Source organism: Pan paniscus, chromosome 16 (assembly GCF_029289425.2).
Source record: "Pan paniscus chromosome 16, NHGRI_mPanPan1-v2.0_pri, whole genome shotgun sequence".
NCBI classification, from domain to species: Eukaryota; Metazoa; Chordata; class Mammalia; order Primates; family Hominidae; genus Pan; species Pan paniscus.
The window spans coordinates 28572316-28589755 of NC_073265.2; positions in this window are offsets into that span (position 1 = coordinate 28572316).

Genomic DNA, 17440 nt, shown 5'->3' on the forward strand with positions numbered 1-17440 from the left:
GTTTTCATGAAAAACTAAACTAGTCTCTACCAGAAGGTCAGGAGAACAGAAGAGATGTGAAAAAGAAAAGGAGATTCTAAAGAACAGAATTTAGGGAAGGCAGAATTCACATAAAGGCAGAGAGGATGAAAGAGGAAACAGAAACCAGGGCAACCCAGCGGCGTTCAAAGCGACGGAACTCCGAGTGATTTTTGCAGGCATCTTGTGAAGTTCTCACCACATGCACAGCAACAAATAAGGTGAATCTTCCAGAGGATAATGGATCATCAGAGAGTACACAGCGATCCGTGGTAGCTAAGGCCATCAGCACCACAGGAGATAAACTGATAACACAGTAGCTAAAAGCCCCCCAAATTAGGCCCAACAATTTCAGTTCAGCTAAGATATTCATCAGAAAGTCTGCATTCCTGGTGCAAACCAGTTTTATGAATTGGTGGCTGCGAGCTGCATTCAGAAGTAGGTTGGATGTTTTTTGGCCAATAGCATGATTTAAACATTGGAAAAAGTCACATGAGAAATGCGGATTTTTATGTTCTCTTGAATAATCAAAAGAGTAGGCAACATTGGTTCCTCATTCTTGAATAGCAATAATCAGAAAATATTGCATAGCCACTATTCTCCTTAGAGTAGGTGTGCTCTCTCAAATATATCATAGTCCCACAGTTTATTTCATATACATTTTCTGCCTGAATCACACAGACATGTGAATTTGCAACGCCTGATGTAAATATATAAATTCTTACCAGTCAGAAACATAACAAGAATTCAGGGACTTGGTCATTATCAGGGTATGACAGCAATCCCTGTAGAACACTGATACACACTCACACACGTATGCAAAGTGAGATGTCGCTTTATGTTTACTCAAGCATCTGTTTTCTGTAATGAATTATGAATTATTTTGAAAGCAGGGCTCAGAGTACTTGGCCCATAGTAGGTGCTCAGTTAAGGCCATTACAGCAAGTTTATAACCAAAGGAATCACTTGAAATGATAATCAAGAGAATACTGCAAAAGGTACTGAAGTAACACCCCTGACTAGAATCAGATCCTACCAACTGTCTAGATCCAGAGCCCAGGTAGAAACTGATACCCCTGAGTGTGTCAGTGTACATGCTTACCAACATGGCAGAGAGAGAAAGAAAAACATGAGGACAGGAGACAACACATGAAAGATAAATGGTGACAAAAAGGACTACTGAAAAAGATTTAAGAGGTCATTGGCAAAGGTAACCTTGCCTGGGTGGTGTCCTGCCTGAAATGGTCACTCTGGAAGCTGTGGGTGAATAAGCCATTCCAGCATCACTCCTCCCCAACCCCATCAAAAACCTCCAAAGATCTAGAGACCTGTGCAGCAACACTTAGAGGTTCCCAAAGAGACCAGAAAACACCAATGCCACCTATTGGAGGAAATTCCTTAAGTGGCTTAGCGAATGGTTTCATTAACCACTACTTATCTACGTTGTAGTTAAGCGAAGTTTGATTGGGTAGAATGGAATTGCAAGGAACTGAATTGACTTTACTGAGAGCAACTTAGGTAGCAGATATCCTGGCCCTCCATAAGCTCTATGCAAAGGGCTTGCCCCTTCAGAAGGCACCAGGAATTATCCAAATCAATCAAGTACATAAACAAGTCTCACGGGGATGATTAATCCTTGTTGAGAAGATGCCAGGGGATAAATGATGTGCCAACAATTCTACAGGAACTCTAATAGTTAACCATACAGGGAGACAGAGGCTCTGACATGGGCTGCCAGACCAGGCAGATAGGGAAATGCTGGCAAGGTAGCTGGTAGGACCAGGCATGTCTGGGCTCAGCACAAAGGTGTTAGCTTAGCCTCCTGATATTTTTCTTGGACAATAATGAAAGTCTTGCTGGCTGTATCTTTCTATTCCCCGTCATGCTAAAACTCTCCTTTTGACTCTCCTAGTTTTCCAAAAGGAAGAGAGGCAAAGTTGCTGTTTTCTGACCTTTTCTGGGAAAACTAATGCAGAGCCCTGGTCATTTTCAGGATCTGACAGTAGTTTCACTCATTGATTCAATCAAGGTCTATTTATTGGCAATCTACAGCAATGTAAGTTTTAGATGTAAAGTAATAATAAAGATGTGGTATTTACTCTCATAGAGCTTACTCTCTATTTTGGGAGAAAGACAGTAAATAAGTACACACATATCTTCACTAATTGTGATAAGTGTTTTGCAGAAAATGAGTATGGTGTGTGTGTAGAAAATTACAAACCATGCTGGTAGCTTAAAGGCTTTTAGGAAAACACTAAGACCTGAAGGAAAGAGGGATCTGGCCAGAAGAACAGCTAGGAAGATTGTTCCAGGCAGGGAAGCAGCCTGAGAAATCCTCAGGAGTCTGGGAGTCCACCAGGAGAAAACACCAAGAGCCTGACCCCAGAGCAGATGTGCACACTTGAGGGTTGCACAGCCTGGCCTGAAAGTGAACTGGAAGAAAAGGAAAGAAAATTAATTTGAGGCATGTATGTAACCCTCAGGTGTTAGGGTCTTCATGGGTTTCTGGGTAAGGCAGAATGGCACAGAGCCAACCAGAACCCATGATCAGCTTACCCTCACATAGAAAAGCCACTGTGGCTGCTCAAAAGAACACACAAAGCATCCTTCTCACGCCCAGAGGAGAAACATGGGTCAGAACCAGCCCTGCTGGAGGCAGCTGGGAGGATTTTTGTCTTGTTCCTCACACAGCAGCCAGTCACAAGGTGCTCAAACGGAATTTAAAGGGTGCTGGCTGCGCTCTGGAACAAATGCTCACGGCTAGAATCAGCAGCAGGGGTAGGCAACTGGCAGAAGCACACCTGCCCACGGCTGGCCCAGCTGAAAAGTTTAGGGTAGGAAATGGGTTTGAGAGCCAGGTAGTTTATTATTGGGTCACAAGTTCACATACGAAAAATATAAACAGACATCCAGACCGGGAGGCTTTTAACAATGGACAAGGTTCATCCTTTTGGTCTGGCAACCTTCAGAGGCATCGTTCTGAGCCATTTCCTTTACAGTCCAAGGAGACTGAAGGGAGAGATTCATTTTCATTGCTATGATTATCTCCTACGTAGATGCCCTCAGGCACTGGATGTATTTTAGTTTTGTTCTATTAGAAGTAAATAAATTTGTTTAAGGGTAATATAGCATGTCAAAGGGTCACCTATGTGGTAATTGCAGGCCAACAGGATCAGGTCCCTTTGAAAAAATGTTAAGGAAGGCCTTTCTAAAGGGTAGGAGGTTAGGGGGATACCTTGAAAAACTCTAAATCAACAGCTTATTTAGTTTGGCGTTTGCTAAAAAGCACTGACTCTCTCTGGCAAAATTTGGACATAAATTCAGTGTTATTCACGTACAGATTGAGCCGAGTAACTAAACTTAGACCCAGAGCTTTCCATTCTCCCTGATTTAGGTTTTGTTGCAGAAATAGAGGCTCATGACATGAGCCAGGGTGCACACACATATCCAGCCCATGTCATTTTGCATATGAGTTAAATCTAGCCAGAATCCAATGGAAGGTCTGCTTGGCTAGGTCAGAACGAACTTTGATCAAGCCTGTATCTCCCCAACTGTTCAGATTTGTTTGATATTTATTTATTTGTACGAGTTATTTCTGCAATAGGAGACCTTCCAACAAAATTTCTATATCTCTGTCAGAGATTATTCTCCCCATTTCCACCACCTGTATATTTATCAATATGTGTCTGTATGCGTTTGTCTGTCTGTGTATGTGTGTGTGTGTGTGTCTGTATGCCTTTGTGTGTGTATCTGTATGTGTCTATGTGTGTCTGTGTCTATGTACGTGTATGTGTTGGGGGGTGTGTGTGTGTGTGTATATACTGAAACTGAAAAACACCTCACCACTCAGGCCCAGCAGTGATGAGGTTTTGAAGTAGGCATCTTTCATCCATAACAGTCTACAAACAGACTGAGGCAGAAACTTACCAAATGTTTGGCTTGGTCCCTCTGAGGTGATGAAAACATCATTTTTTACGAACTTTAAGAGCAGTGGAAAGGCTTTCCACAGAGTGATAACATAACCCTGAACATGTCAGCATATGCAATTCTTCAAGTCCTGACGTCTCTTCTCTGCAATTCTAGACAGGAATATAATGTGGCAGCAGGACGACTCCTGCAGTGAACACAAAGGGCACTGAACTCCTAACGCTTTTCCCCAGTGGCAAGCAGCAATGGAGAAATCAGGGTTCCATCCTCTCTGCCCATAGCCTTCTAGCTCAAGAAAATATTTAGATCAAAGACCCACTTGTCACATTTTGAGATATTGCAAGTTATCCTCACTTGCCTAACTAAGCATGCCTAACTCTGGAGACTGGGAAGGGGATGATGGGGAAGGTAATGATGAGCCACTAAAATGGATGCAAGATTGAATTTTTTTCTTTTTGAGACTTTTTTTTTGGTCACCCGGACTGGAGTGCAGTGGTGCGATCTCAGCTCACTGCAACCTCCGCCTCCTGGGTTCAAGCAATTCTCCTGCCTCAGCCTCCCAAGTAGCTGGGATTACAGGCACCCACCACTATGTCCACCTAATTTTTTGTATTTTTAGTAGAGACAGGGTTTCACCATGTTTGCCAAGCTGGTCTCGAACTCCTGACCTCAGGTGATCCATCCACCTCAGCCTCCCAAAGTGCTGGGATTACAGGCATGAGCCACCATGCCCAGCCTGAACTTTATGTTTGAGATTTGTCATAAGACCTGCCAAGACAAGGGAAAGCTTGTTATGTATTCCCTTTCTCTCACAAAACAGCTCTTCAGTGAGTCCCACATGGTCACTCATTTGATCAACAAACATTCATTATGTGTCAGACATTGAGGATGAATAGGACAGAATTTGCAATGTCAGAAACAGGGATATTGGTCAGGGTGGCTTTTGAGCTGTCCCTGGAGTCAAGACTCCTCACAGTTCTTTACTTTTAATATCTCCCCACATCAGCCACACTAGACTAACACAAAAGTTGGGACATCAGCCTACAGGGAGGAACTGTACCATCTGTTCAACTGCAAGTTCAGTACAAGACATAGCACAGTAGACTATGTCATCACTGGTAGACTGTTTCATCACTATGTGCAAAGTTCCTTGGGATGGAGGTGCTGCCGCCTCATTCCCACCACTCTTCCTCATGGCCCCTCACCACTCCCACCCCGCCGCCACCTGCCATCCTCATCTACCCCCGAGCTGGCTCCTGCCACTCATCTTTATATATTCATTCTGTTTCCAAAACCTCCCTCCAAGAAGCTACACGTCCAATTGCATTTCCCTTTTCTGCAAAAAGTTAAGTACACAGCAATTGCTACATGCTTTAGAGGTTTGCTTTACCGGGAAAGTGCTGCAAACTGGCCCCCAATAAGGAAATCAGAGTGAGTCACTTGGAGCTCTTGGCCTTTACACTTCAGGCTATTAAATCCAAAATCCTAAGGAGTCCAACCCAGGTCCAAGAAGAGGAGCCTGAGGAGGTCCTTCCTAAATGTTAGGGCACCTAGAAACATTAGCCAAACAAGTCAAACAGAACCCCATGCTTTTTGTTGGTAGAATTTGATAAAATTACCACACACTGACAGGATGAAGAGTAAAGCCTATCACATCTTATTTGACTGTAGCAGAAAATTTAACAATTCTTAGAGAAATTATTTCAGCTCCTCTGCTTTGGCAAGCATATGAGAAGAGTAAAAAGAAAAGATAAACACTGACAGCCCTTATAATCTTTTTTTTTTGTTTTGAGACAGAGTCTTGCTCTGTCACCCAGGCTGGAGTACAGTGGCATGATCTCGGCTCACTGCAACCTATGCCTCCCAGGTTCAACCAATTCTCCTGCCTCAGGCTCCCGAGTAGCTGGGACGACAGGTGCACACCACCACACCCGGGTAAGTTTTTTTGTACTTTAGTAGAGACAGGGTTTCACTGTGTTGCCCTGGCTGGTCTCGAACTGTTGAGCTCAGGCAATCCGCCCGCCTCGGCCTCCCAAACTGCTATGATTACAGGTGTGAGCCACTGCGCCTAGCCCATAAACTTGAATATAATACCATAACTCAGGACACCAGTGAAATGACCCAGAAACTTGTGATGGGATTGAGAATTTGGAAGTCGAGCAAGAAACCAACTGGAGTTGCCATCAGCAATCAAGAAGTGACTATGGGAGAGGAAAGAAGGTGAAACGTCGGTTCTCTTGCTCACCTACCATGTTTTAAATACAGCCTTTGGTGACAGAAGCAAGAGTAAAGTAATGGAGATGATACTGGGCTCCCAGAGAAACAGACTTGAGTTTTCAGCCTTCACTAATGGCTGTGATTCTGTGAAGACACTGTCTCCTCTCTAGTCTTCAATCCCCCACAGAAGCACCCCCTCCTCCATGAAGCCCTCTTCGGTTTCTCCTGCCCACACCCATATCCCCTCTTCTGAATTTCTAGAATACCTACTTTTATGCCTCACAATGTGAAGCTTTTTCTGGTTTTTTTCACGTGTATTTGCCTCTTATTTCATGACTGAATTTTGATGCCCCTAAAATAAGAACTATAATGCCTTTTTCTTTTGACTCTCCTGCACAGCCAAGTTCAGAGCTGAATATTTCATAAATATCTAGTGTGTAACGTGGTGGATAATTTGACATGAGTTTTCCCAAGAGCCACTGCCCATGGAGGGGAGTCAATAGTGTATTTGCATTCACTTATTTGGGGGCCTTGGTTTACATACGTCTGCTTAGACTCAAGGACACCTGTTTCCAGTTTCAAGATGAATCCTTGAATAATATATCAAACTAGGCATTCCTTGACGTTTCTCTGTCTCTTTTGTCCTCACGCATGACCAAAGCCCATATTCCAAGGTAACATGCACAGCAAATGAAGAACATCCAATAGTGATAGAGCCCGTTCTCATCGAGCTAATAGCTTCAAACTTCCGGACCAAAATGGTTTGTCCATTTTTCATCAAAACTGGAGCTCACTGTGCTACTTTTAAGTATAAACATGGCCCATTAGGGGGCAAAGTTGGCCAGTCTGATCCAAGTAAAACCATGTGTTTTGGACACACAGCAGGGTTGCTGAGCAACCCGCAGACGACAGTGCTCTTCCCATGCACAGATGCCTCAACGGGAAAGAGTTGACCCTCTGGTAAAAAGCAAAAAAAAGTTATGTATGCAATAAGTTAAAGGCAGGAAGATATGAGATATATAGGGTAATCCACTATACCAGTTTGCCTGAGACGGGGACTTTCCATGCTAAAATCAGGAAAGTCCTCAGCAAATTGGGACTAGACATTGCCTAGACACTGACTGGCAGATTCTAAAAGTCAGTGTTCACCCTTTTCCACAGGCCTCCCTCTCTCTACTCACCTCAACTGCATCATTGGATGCAAAGTCAGTAGCTGCTGGCACGCAGGGAATTCCCAGATCACTATGCCTGTTTCCTTTGAATTGCTGTCAGTACTCCCTCACTGCCCAGTTTCTCTCTAAAGTCTGTCTGCAGACAGTCTCATCATTGCCTGTGGCTTCCCTTCACTTTCATAAATTTCACCCCCAAATCTATAGCTTGGTTGTGACCTTCACCTTCAGCTCTAATCTTTCTAACTGTCCATCTCGTATCTGTATCCTCCATCCTGTCGGCTTCTTAAGCTCAGAAAAACTAAACTAAACCCGATGTTCCCTCTTTACCTATCCTTTTTTATTTGATATATCAGGTCTATGCTAATGGCTCTGTTATCCCCACCTCCGCTGCCCCTTCTCCGCGGCCTGCCTTCGAAGTCTACTCACGTTCCAGAGGCTGTGAACAGACAATTCTCTTGCTGACCACCACCTTTCCAGGCCTTCAGTTGCCATGGCCCCAACCAATATAATTGTACCCCCTTGGCCCAATTTCCCTCACCTCTCGTCCTGAACTCACCCAGCACACCACTGTCACAGCTCTGATTAGATCATTCTCTGCTAAACACTTGTGACAAATGGTTTCTTCTTTATCTTCTTATATTCAAGTTCTACATGCCCTTCAAACCCCAAATTATATCTTCCCCATGAAACAGTGTATGCCCCTGTAGAAAATAATCTTTTTCTAAATTCCCTGAGCACTTTTCTATTCTACTTAATATTACTGTTATTTCTGCACATTTTTATCTTCTCTTCAAAGCCAAAATAAGGGAAAACATTGTATGCCATTCACGTTTTTATCCCCGCTTAAAATAATGAAGGAATCAATAACATTCTAGTAAGGTTTAACCTGGTGGCATACTGCTTTGCGCAGGTGCTATTGTTTAATTTTGACCTATGTCTTCCATCTGCTTCACCCCATGCTGGTGAATCATAATCAAAGCCCTGAGAGCTGGGGGCCCTCACTGACCTTAACATGTGTCTTACCACTGCACAATTTCCAAATGCCATGGCAGGCCAGCAGGGCTTAGCCAAAGGGACTTTGCCTCTCGGAATTGTGAAATAGAGATTCCTTGAGGAGCAAGCAAATTCCTTCCCTGCCATCACAATTAGGACACCTTCCCAACATGGGCCCAGCACCATCCTTCATCTTCCCGTCTTCCACACCCCCTGGGTAGCAAGGGCTCTAAGTTTACCCTGTTTCGCGAAACAAGAAAAAACTACTTATTTCTTGTCTCAACATTTAATTATTTTACACAGGAAAAGAAAAAGACTGGCCTAAGGCGGAAATAGAAGACACAATAAATCCTTCTGTGAACTCTTGCCAACCATATTTCTCCTTACTTCTGTCAACCCATCCATCATGGAGCAAATGTTCAGAGGACAGAATATGAACTTGTTTGGGGGTTGTTTTTCTCCAATTGCCACATTTTCTAGTTTGGATCCCAGGCCTCAAACCCCAACCATCATAGGAATGGTGCACTCAGTCAGAAGAAAGGCCTCTGGTGAAGAAACTCCCTGGACACTTGGGAATAAAGGATCAAGGCTGCAGCCCAGGCCACGGCTGCAGGGCAAGCTGAGCCTCAGTCTGAAGCCACGTCTGAGTTTCCTTTCAGTGAGCATCCTCTCAACCTCTTCATCTAATAAATGTTTATCAAGTGACATTATCAAACACTTGCCATGTGATGTTCAAAATAGTTCAGAACGGCAAGACATGGGCATGGCACCAGTGCCAGTCATTTTGAAGAGCCCTGCTGTGCCACGCATTGCATGTTTTGTTCTTGAATTGTGTGAGGGGAGGGGGTGGGCACAGTTTTCAGGTGGGCTGCTGGGGTGGCAGAAGGGGCACTCAGGGTATATAGGAGTCAGTTATTTGCCTACTCATATGGAATTGTGTCAGAAGTTTAGTAACTGGCAGGGCCAGACCAGTGTAAACCAACTGAATAGGAGTCTTTGATACAATAATGCACAAAACGGAAGGAGGTCCTTCACCTCCTGGACCCCACAGTACAGTACAGGATATATATATTAATCAAATAATCACACGAGCTTTTGTAAGGTCTCAGTGGGGATAAAGATTACCAAATATAAAACCGTGGCTGTAGAGAATATTACAAAGAAAGGCATTCATTGCAAGGAGAGAATGTGATATTAGATTTGACCATATTAGATGGCTCAGGACAGGCTTCCCAAGAAGCAAGGTTAGGCTAAGCAAGGCTGAGGATGACTGGGAGTTAACAAGTCACTGAGGGAAGAACAGCACTCTGAACAGAAGGAAAAAGACATGTCTTGTGTCAGCAAGAACTGAAAGAAGAAAAGTGTGGCTAGAGAGGAGACAAGAGAAAGAAAGTAACTTGAGAGGAAGAAGGAAGGTGTAGAGGGCCAATGTGGAGCCTTGAGGAGTTCTGTTCGTCTCAAAAGAATGGACAGTCACTCCAAGATTTAAAGCAGTGAGGTGGCATCATCAGATCAACATTTTGCAAAGGCCATACTGACTGCTACATGGAGAAGGACCCATCATGGAGGAAGAGGCTAGAGGCAGACACTTCACTGGTCAGCACCAAGGACCCCTGAGGTCCTGTATGTGCAGCGTGTTACTCAGGGAAGAAAGGGTTCCCTTTCATTAGGCAGGACTCTGACAGGTTCTCATATCAATGAAAATTAAGTGGTTATGAAGTGGAGAGGAAAGTGCATACTGGTTTTAAAAACAATTATATGCTATCGACTTATTTCTTAATAAACTATAATTTATTTAGCACATACCCTAAGAGCCAGTGCCTAACTAAATATTCCCATTGATTGCCTCTTTAATATTCAGAACAACTTAGAAAGGTAGGCATTACTATCTCCAGTTTACAGATAAGGACATCAACACTCAGAGAATTAACTAGCCAAGGAATCCACAGCCCAGGATTAAAGCCCAGGCCTTTCTGATTCCTGCACTTCTGCTTGTAAGACAGTAATTGTTATATGTGAACATGGTGCTGGTTCTATATACCTGCTGGGCCTTCGGGACTTAGTAAGATGCTATCTTGCCCAGAAGGAAGACAGTCTGATGAAAAAGAGAGAGAGACACATACACACACACACACACATTTTTGCAAACAAGTATATTACAACATGGCATGAGCTTTGAGGACACACCATAAAACTTGGTATAATATTTTTCTCCATGAAAAATTTATAGTTAGTTGGTATTTGGCTCAGTGCCTCTATTAGGTAGAAATGGACAAAATTGAGAGCCAATGTTGGTGAGTAGCTTATGTGTGCCAAGTATTGTGTTAAGTGCTTTAAATACATCAATTTAGCTTAATCCTCAAAGCGAATTAGGAAAATGGCAATGTTGTCTACATTCCACAGATGGAGAAATTAAGGATCACGTAGGTAAAAAATTTTAAAAAATAAAATAAAATAATTTAAAAAAAACAGGATTACGAGTAGAAACCAAGAGAGGACAAATTACCCGAGAAAGAAAATCAAAGTAATATGAAAGCTCAGTAACATTAAATCTATATGAAACTGGTGACATGCTCTGAAATGGAAAATTAAACCCCATGTGGATGCAAGACACAACGCATTAAAACTGACCCTAATCACCAAACCACAGGAGTGTGACTGCAAAATACGTTAGCTTCCCAGAGCCAGGCTGTATGGGCAAGCTGTTTCTACTTCTTAGAGTTGTTTTGACATTAAAATGTGAAAGTTCGTAAAATAAGGAGGGAGGTGGAGGCTCCAAGGAATGTTAAAATAATTTGTGGCAAAACAGAGAAAGCTAAATATTCATTAAGGGGCTTTCATTTCAAATGATCGTTTTACCATATCAGTGGCTAAATTGGGGAGCAGGAAGAAGAGGATAAAACTCTTACTTAATCCCTTTTCTGAATTTGCCACAGAGAATGCAGAGAGGAGCCCAGGGACATTCAGCCTCTCCTGTGTGAGCTGGGGTCTGAGATCCTGCACAGGTCTCCCTGGCTGCTCATCCCGGCATGGGGGCCAAGCTGGCTTTGCCAAGAGTCAGCGTGCCGGCCCCTGCCTTCTCCAGCACTTACCGAGGGATCTTTTGCATATATTTTTCTCCCAGAGGCAGAGCTTTGTTCTGAATTATAACATCATTATTTTTCCTTTAAATCCGAAGAACAAATGTTGGACTCCAAAATCCTAGGAAATATCTAACATCCAACCCAACAAATCTCCATAAATTATGTCCTGCCTCATAGACAAGTTGTCATTTCCAAAAGTCAGGCGCGTGTGTCTGTTCAGGGAGCAGTCTGGAGTGAATGCCCTCCCCTCTCTGGTTTTGGATCTAACTGGCTGGCAGGAGGGAGCTATTTTAGCTCAGTTGGGCTGGGGGCACTGGTAGCCTTGCTGCTAGAATTAATCCTCTCACTCACTGCCTTCAGAGCAGACTTTTTGCTGGTTTCCTAGGAGGAAAGTCTACATGCCCAAAGGCCTGCCCACCTGCCTGCCCTCATATTCATTTACTCATTCGTATTTTTAATCATGAATTCTTTGTCTCTTCCTTGAACACCTATGAGCCAGGCATGGAGCTAGATACTGAGGATACATGAGTGAGCGTGAGAGTGGGAGAGAAGAGAAGAGAAGAGGTCTTACCAGGGCACAATAGGCCAGGACAAACCAGACTTAGCTCGGCAAGGGCCAGGGACACCTGAGGGTATCGTTGCATGGAAAGGGGTATCAATGAACCCAAGATGGCAAAAGAGAAATGAGGAGGAGCTGAAGCATCCCAGAAACAAAATGCACATGCCCCAAAAAGGTTGCATGGATAGGCCAGATCTCTCACTCACTCATAAGCACCAGGTGAGAAATCACAGGATACCATGCTGGGCACTGAAAGTTACAAAATGCCAAAAGGGTGAGCTTCCCACACTCAGGATGCTCACCACAAAGGGAGCCACCCGACTCACACAGACACAGGGAATTCTAGGAGAAGTGATCCATTAAAGTCATTTCTCTCTTGACTTTCTGCAATCATCTCCTCATGTTCCTTCTTGCGTGAGATTCCCTGCTGTACCCCCTTTTCCTCCACTCTTCCAGTTCATCTTCCACACCCTTGTTAGGGTTATCTCTAAAATACCAGCTTGGAAGACCGCCTGCAAGGGTAGTTCCAAAACTGTTGTTCAGCAGCCATTGAGGTCTAATTTTGCTGAGCCTCCAGATCCACCAAATCAGAATCTCTGGGGATAGGGTCTTGGAATATGCACATTAAACACATTTTAGAATAACTTTTATGCACATTCCAATTTGAAAAGCAGCCTATGAGTAGAAAAGTTTGCAAAGAAGGATGAATACCCCATAACAAAGTGGGAATCTTCCATCTCACTTTGTCTCACCAATCTCATTCTATTATTTGAGTTTATACACATATACATACTTCTTGAGGTTCTCAAGGGTATGGGCCATATCCTATTCATCCCTAAATTCCAAATGCCCAAAACTTGGTAAGCATCCCATAAATATGATAGTTGAACTGGGGATATTCAAATTGCACAGATAAAGCATGTAACATCTTTCCTTTTCTCTTTTAAAAAAAAACTTATTTTTCCTCTCACCTTCAAGGAAGGTATATATAACTGGGGAAATACATAAGTGATTGAGTCTTTCAATTCATGAACAAATTATTTCCTCTCACACACTTAGGTCTCTCATTTCTCTGTAAGCTTCTAAATATTCTGGTTAGAGGTTTTGCATTTCTTTTATTCCATTTGTCCCTAGGTATTTACTGTTTTTGGCATGGTATTAATTACTTTATGTTTCAAATTCTAGTTGTTTGTTGTAGATACATAGACACTAACTGTTGTATATTCACCTTGTATTCAGTGACCTTGTTAAAATCACTTCGACATTTTAATAGTTTATCTACAGATTCTTTAAATTCTCTGCATACACATATAGGAATAGTTTATCTTTCCCTTTTCAGTCTTTATAGTTTACATTTATTTTTCTTGCCTTATTGCACTGGTGACTTCTAGTACAATGTTAAATCGATGTAGTGACAATTTATGTCATTATTTCATTCCCAATTTCAGGTAGAATATCTTTTATTATTTCACAATTAACCAGAATTAATGTTTCCCATAGATTTTTTAAAAGCTAAGACTTTTTTTTTAAGTTTTAGCCATTTCAATGGGTATTGAATTTTATCAAATATTTTCTGCATCCACTAATAGGATCATATGGTTCTTTTCCTTTGTAATACATGCTTATGTAATAAATTACATCAATTTTTAAATGTTAAACCAACCTTGCACTCCTAAGATAAACTCAAGTTGTTCATGATACAAAATCATTTTCAAATGTCATGGATTCATTTTGCTAATACTTTATTTGGTATTTTTATGAATAAGAGAAGTTAGCCTGTGACTTTTTTTAGCATATTTGTAAAATTTTTGTATCAAGGTTTGCTGTAATCCATTTTAATAATCCATTTTTATGAAAAAGGTTGACAAGAGTTTTGCCTTTTTTACTATGGAAAGATTGTGATTCAACCCTCTCCATTTTAGACAGAAATAGAGATGTTCCTTCCTTTTCTTTTCTCATACACACCTTACCTTTCAGAGGAAATACATTGATCTATGAGAGAATAAGGTGGCTGAGATAAAACCAACTTCACGGACCTGGAACACTCGCAAAAACTTAATTTAGTAATACATCCACCAGCTTTGCATTATAAGCATCACATGCATGTTATTTAATCTGTGATTTTATGTGCGTGCATGCTTTGCCCTTAATAGTAACGTGTGAATAGACTTAAAATATAACACTGTATTTTATTGCAAAATGTCCTTGCATTTTCATACCTATCAACTCCGTTGACCAGTATACCTACCCTTGAGTTATGTGAGATATGCACAAAATATCTAACCCTGCTCTACTGTATTCAAGCAGACCTTCAATACAGACTGATGGTATTCTGACTATATAGAGAATTATTTTATGTTTTTACCCAAATAACTCATTTCAATATAAATGCAGGCTAATACTCCATTTTTTACACTCCATTTTTATGAAAATTAATTATTTCAGATAGTGTTGCCATTGTTAATTTGCTTGATAAGTTTGCTTTGCTGGTTCTCTTCTGTTAAAGCAAAGTGAAGTTTAGAATACAGTTATTTATAGTACTTGGCAATTAGTAAGTACCCAATAAACACTTAAGTTAATGAATAAATCAACAATGAATAAATGGAAAGTTACCCATCCTCTAACACAAAATTTGGCAAACTATACCCTGTAGGCCAAATCCAGCTCACTCACGAATTGTGTAAGTAAATATGCATTGACTCGTTCATTTGTTTACAAATCATCTCTTTCGGAGTTCAATGTCTGCTGCTTTCAAAATTGAAGAGTTGCAACAGGGACCATATGGCTCACAAAACAAAAATATTTGCTATCCAGTCATTTACAGGAAGTGTGCCAACCCCTGCTCTAAAACACAAAGTTTGATGAATAGCTAGAGAGTAGCCAGAAGGTACCCACACTGAGTATGCAAATGAAATCTCCTCCTCGAGTTTGTTGTTGAAGGAACAGGATGATACCAGGGGCATCAGGTAACAAAAACAACTGTTTTGTTTTGTTTCATGAGGAAACATGGTAAAGTCTATTGTCAAAGGTAACAATGAGAGGGCTCAACTCTCTAGAGCTGACACTCTTTTCTAAATCACCTTGTGCTCTCCATTTTTTTCCCTTCTCCCAGAGGCTTTGGTTAAATCTTTTCCTAAATTTCAGTGCTTTCATTGCCTTTTTTTTGATAACAGAAAAGTACTGAACTCACATAAAACAGTGATTTAGCCAAGTGGATTGTGACAATTGAGCAGATGCTTAGGCCATAACAAAGAGCCTCTCACGTAAATCTCTCCTAATGTCTTTGTTCTCAAAACAAAGAATCCCTAACTCTTGAGCCGAATTGGTCAAGAATCCAATGTGCCCCTAAGTGGAAATTCTACAATGTTGTAAAATGCCTAAGCAACATTTGTTTTCAATTGCCATTATCCTTTCTCCCCATTAAGGAGGAAATTCTTGTTAGAAAGAATTCTAGTGTCAGTATGTTTCATAACACCAAAGGATAAAGTAATTTGGAGAAAAACAAAACTTACTTTTTAAACACATAAATGTGCTGTTTTCATACTGCTATTCATATTTACTGCATGACGTGGTACACAAAGAATATCAACATGTCATGAACAAATGGTAAAATCTGCATCTATTCCGAAAAAAACAAAAAGATAGCACCACAAATGATACTGGATTAGTCTTCTGCTAGTCAACAAAACTTAGTAATTAATGAATCCCTCTTATGTGGCAAATGGTGGAGTTTTTCTGGCCTTTCAATATGATGATATCTAATCATTATGTTAAATTAAAAGACGGATTTTTCTTAACGCACTATATAGTCCCAAAAGTTAATTATATGTAAGAGCAAAAGAATAGAGAATAATTAACCATAAAATAATCTAGGGAGTCAGACAATAATGTTTAATAAGTCCCCTTTTTTTTCTAAGGACTATTTTGGGAACATTAGAAAAATGCACAAAGAAAAAACATTTCAAGGGACATACATATTATAATTCAGATTTTCATTACAAGTAAAATAGGGAGTTTTCTTTTTCTTTGGAAAATATTTCTTTCCAAAAAGATTTACTAGAGTCTTTGTTTAGAAAAACGAGCAACTCTGATAGCTTTTTTATTCAATTCATAAAATTTGCATTTACTTTCAAACTTTTAGGACACTTTGCGCATTAAGAAAAGTATACCTTAAGCCGGGCACAGTGGCTCATGATGGTAATCCCAGTACTTTGGGAGGCTGGGGCAGGTGGAACACCTGAGGTCAGGAGTTCAAAACCGGCCTGGCCAACATGGTGAAACCCCATCTGTATTAAAATACAAAAATTAGCTGGGAGTGGTGGCGAGCATCTGTAATCCCAGCTACTCTGGAAGCTGAGGCAAGAGAATTGCTTGAACCCAGGAGGCGGAGGTTGCAGTGAGCCAAAATCACGCCATTACATTCCAGCCTGGGTGACAGAGGGAGACTCTGTCTCAAAAATAAAAAAGAAAAGTATACCTTAAAATATAAACTTTTAAAGTCACAATTCAGGGGAAAGAAGAAGAAAATAACTAGGAAATAATATTTTCTTTCCTTTTGCATGCTTCAGGCAAGTCTAATTCCAAACACAAAAGGGAAAGGGTATGGAGCACAGACACAGAAGAAAGAATTCCTGAATCTTTGGTCTGCTGACCTTCAACAAATAAATGAACATTTAATCCTCAAGTGATTGATCTGGACAAAAAGAGTTGAAATACAAGGCCCTGTTTATTTCCAAGGACTCTTGTGAGGAAAATATGACATAAAATAGGTTAAGTGGATTTTATTAATTGAAAATCATCAAATATTTATTAGACAATATTGGTAGAAAACACCAATAAGATATTAAGGAAAAAAATACCAATGTCTTCTGAGCCCCTCAAATCAAACTATGGAGAGCTATTTATTCCATTTTTCATGCCTGCAGCTAATTAGAGTTGGCCCTTCATATTCGCAGGTTTGGCATTTGTGGATTCAACCATGGATTAAAAATATTTGAAAATGGCTGGGTGTGGTGGCTCATGCCTGTAGTCCCAGCACTTTGGGAGGCGAAGGCAGACGGATCACCTGAGGTCAGGAGTTCCAGATCAGCCTAGCCAACACAGCAAAACCCCATCTCTACTAAAAATACAGCAGTAGCCAGGCAGGGTGGTGCACACCTATGATCTCAGCTACTCCGGAGGCTCAGGCGGGAGAATCACTTTAACCCGGGAGGCAGAGGTTGCAATGAGCCGAGATCGTGCCATGGCACTCCAGCCAGGATAAGAAGAGCGAAACTCCATCTCAAAAAAAAAAACTGAAAATGAATTTTAAAAAATAACAATGCAAAAATAAAATAATACAAATTAAAAATATATTATGGTTTAACAACTATTTACATGGCATTTACATTGTATTAGGTATTATAAGTAATCTAGAGATGATTTAAAATATACAGAAGGATGTATACAGGTTACATGCAAACACTATGGCC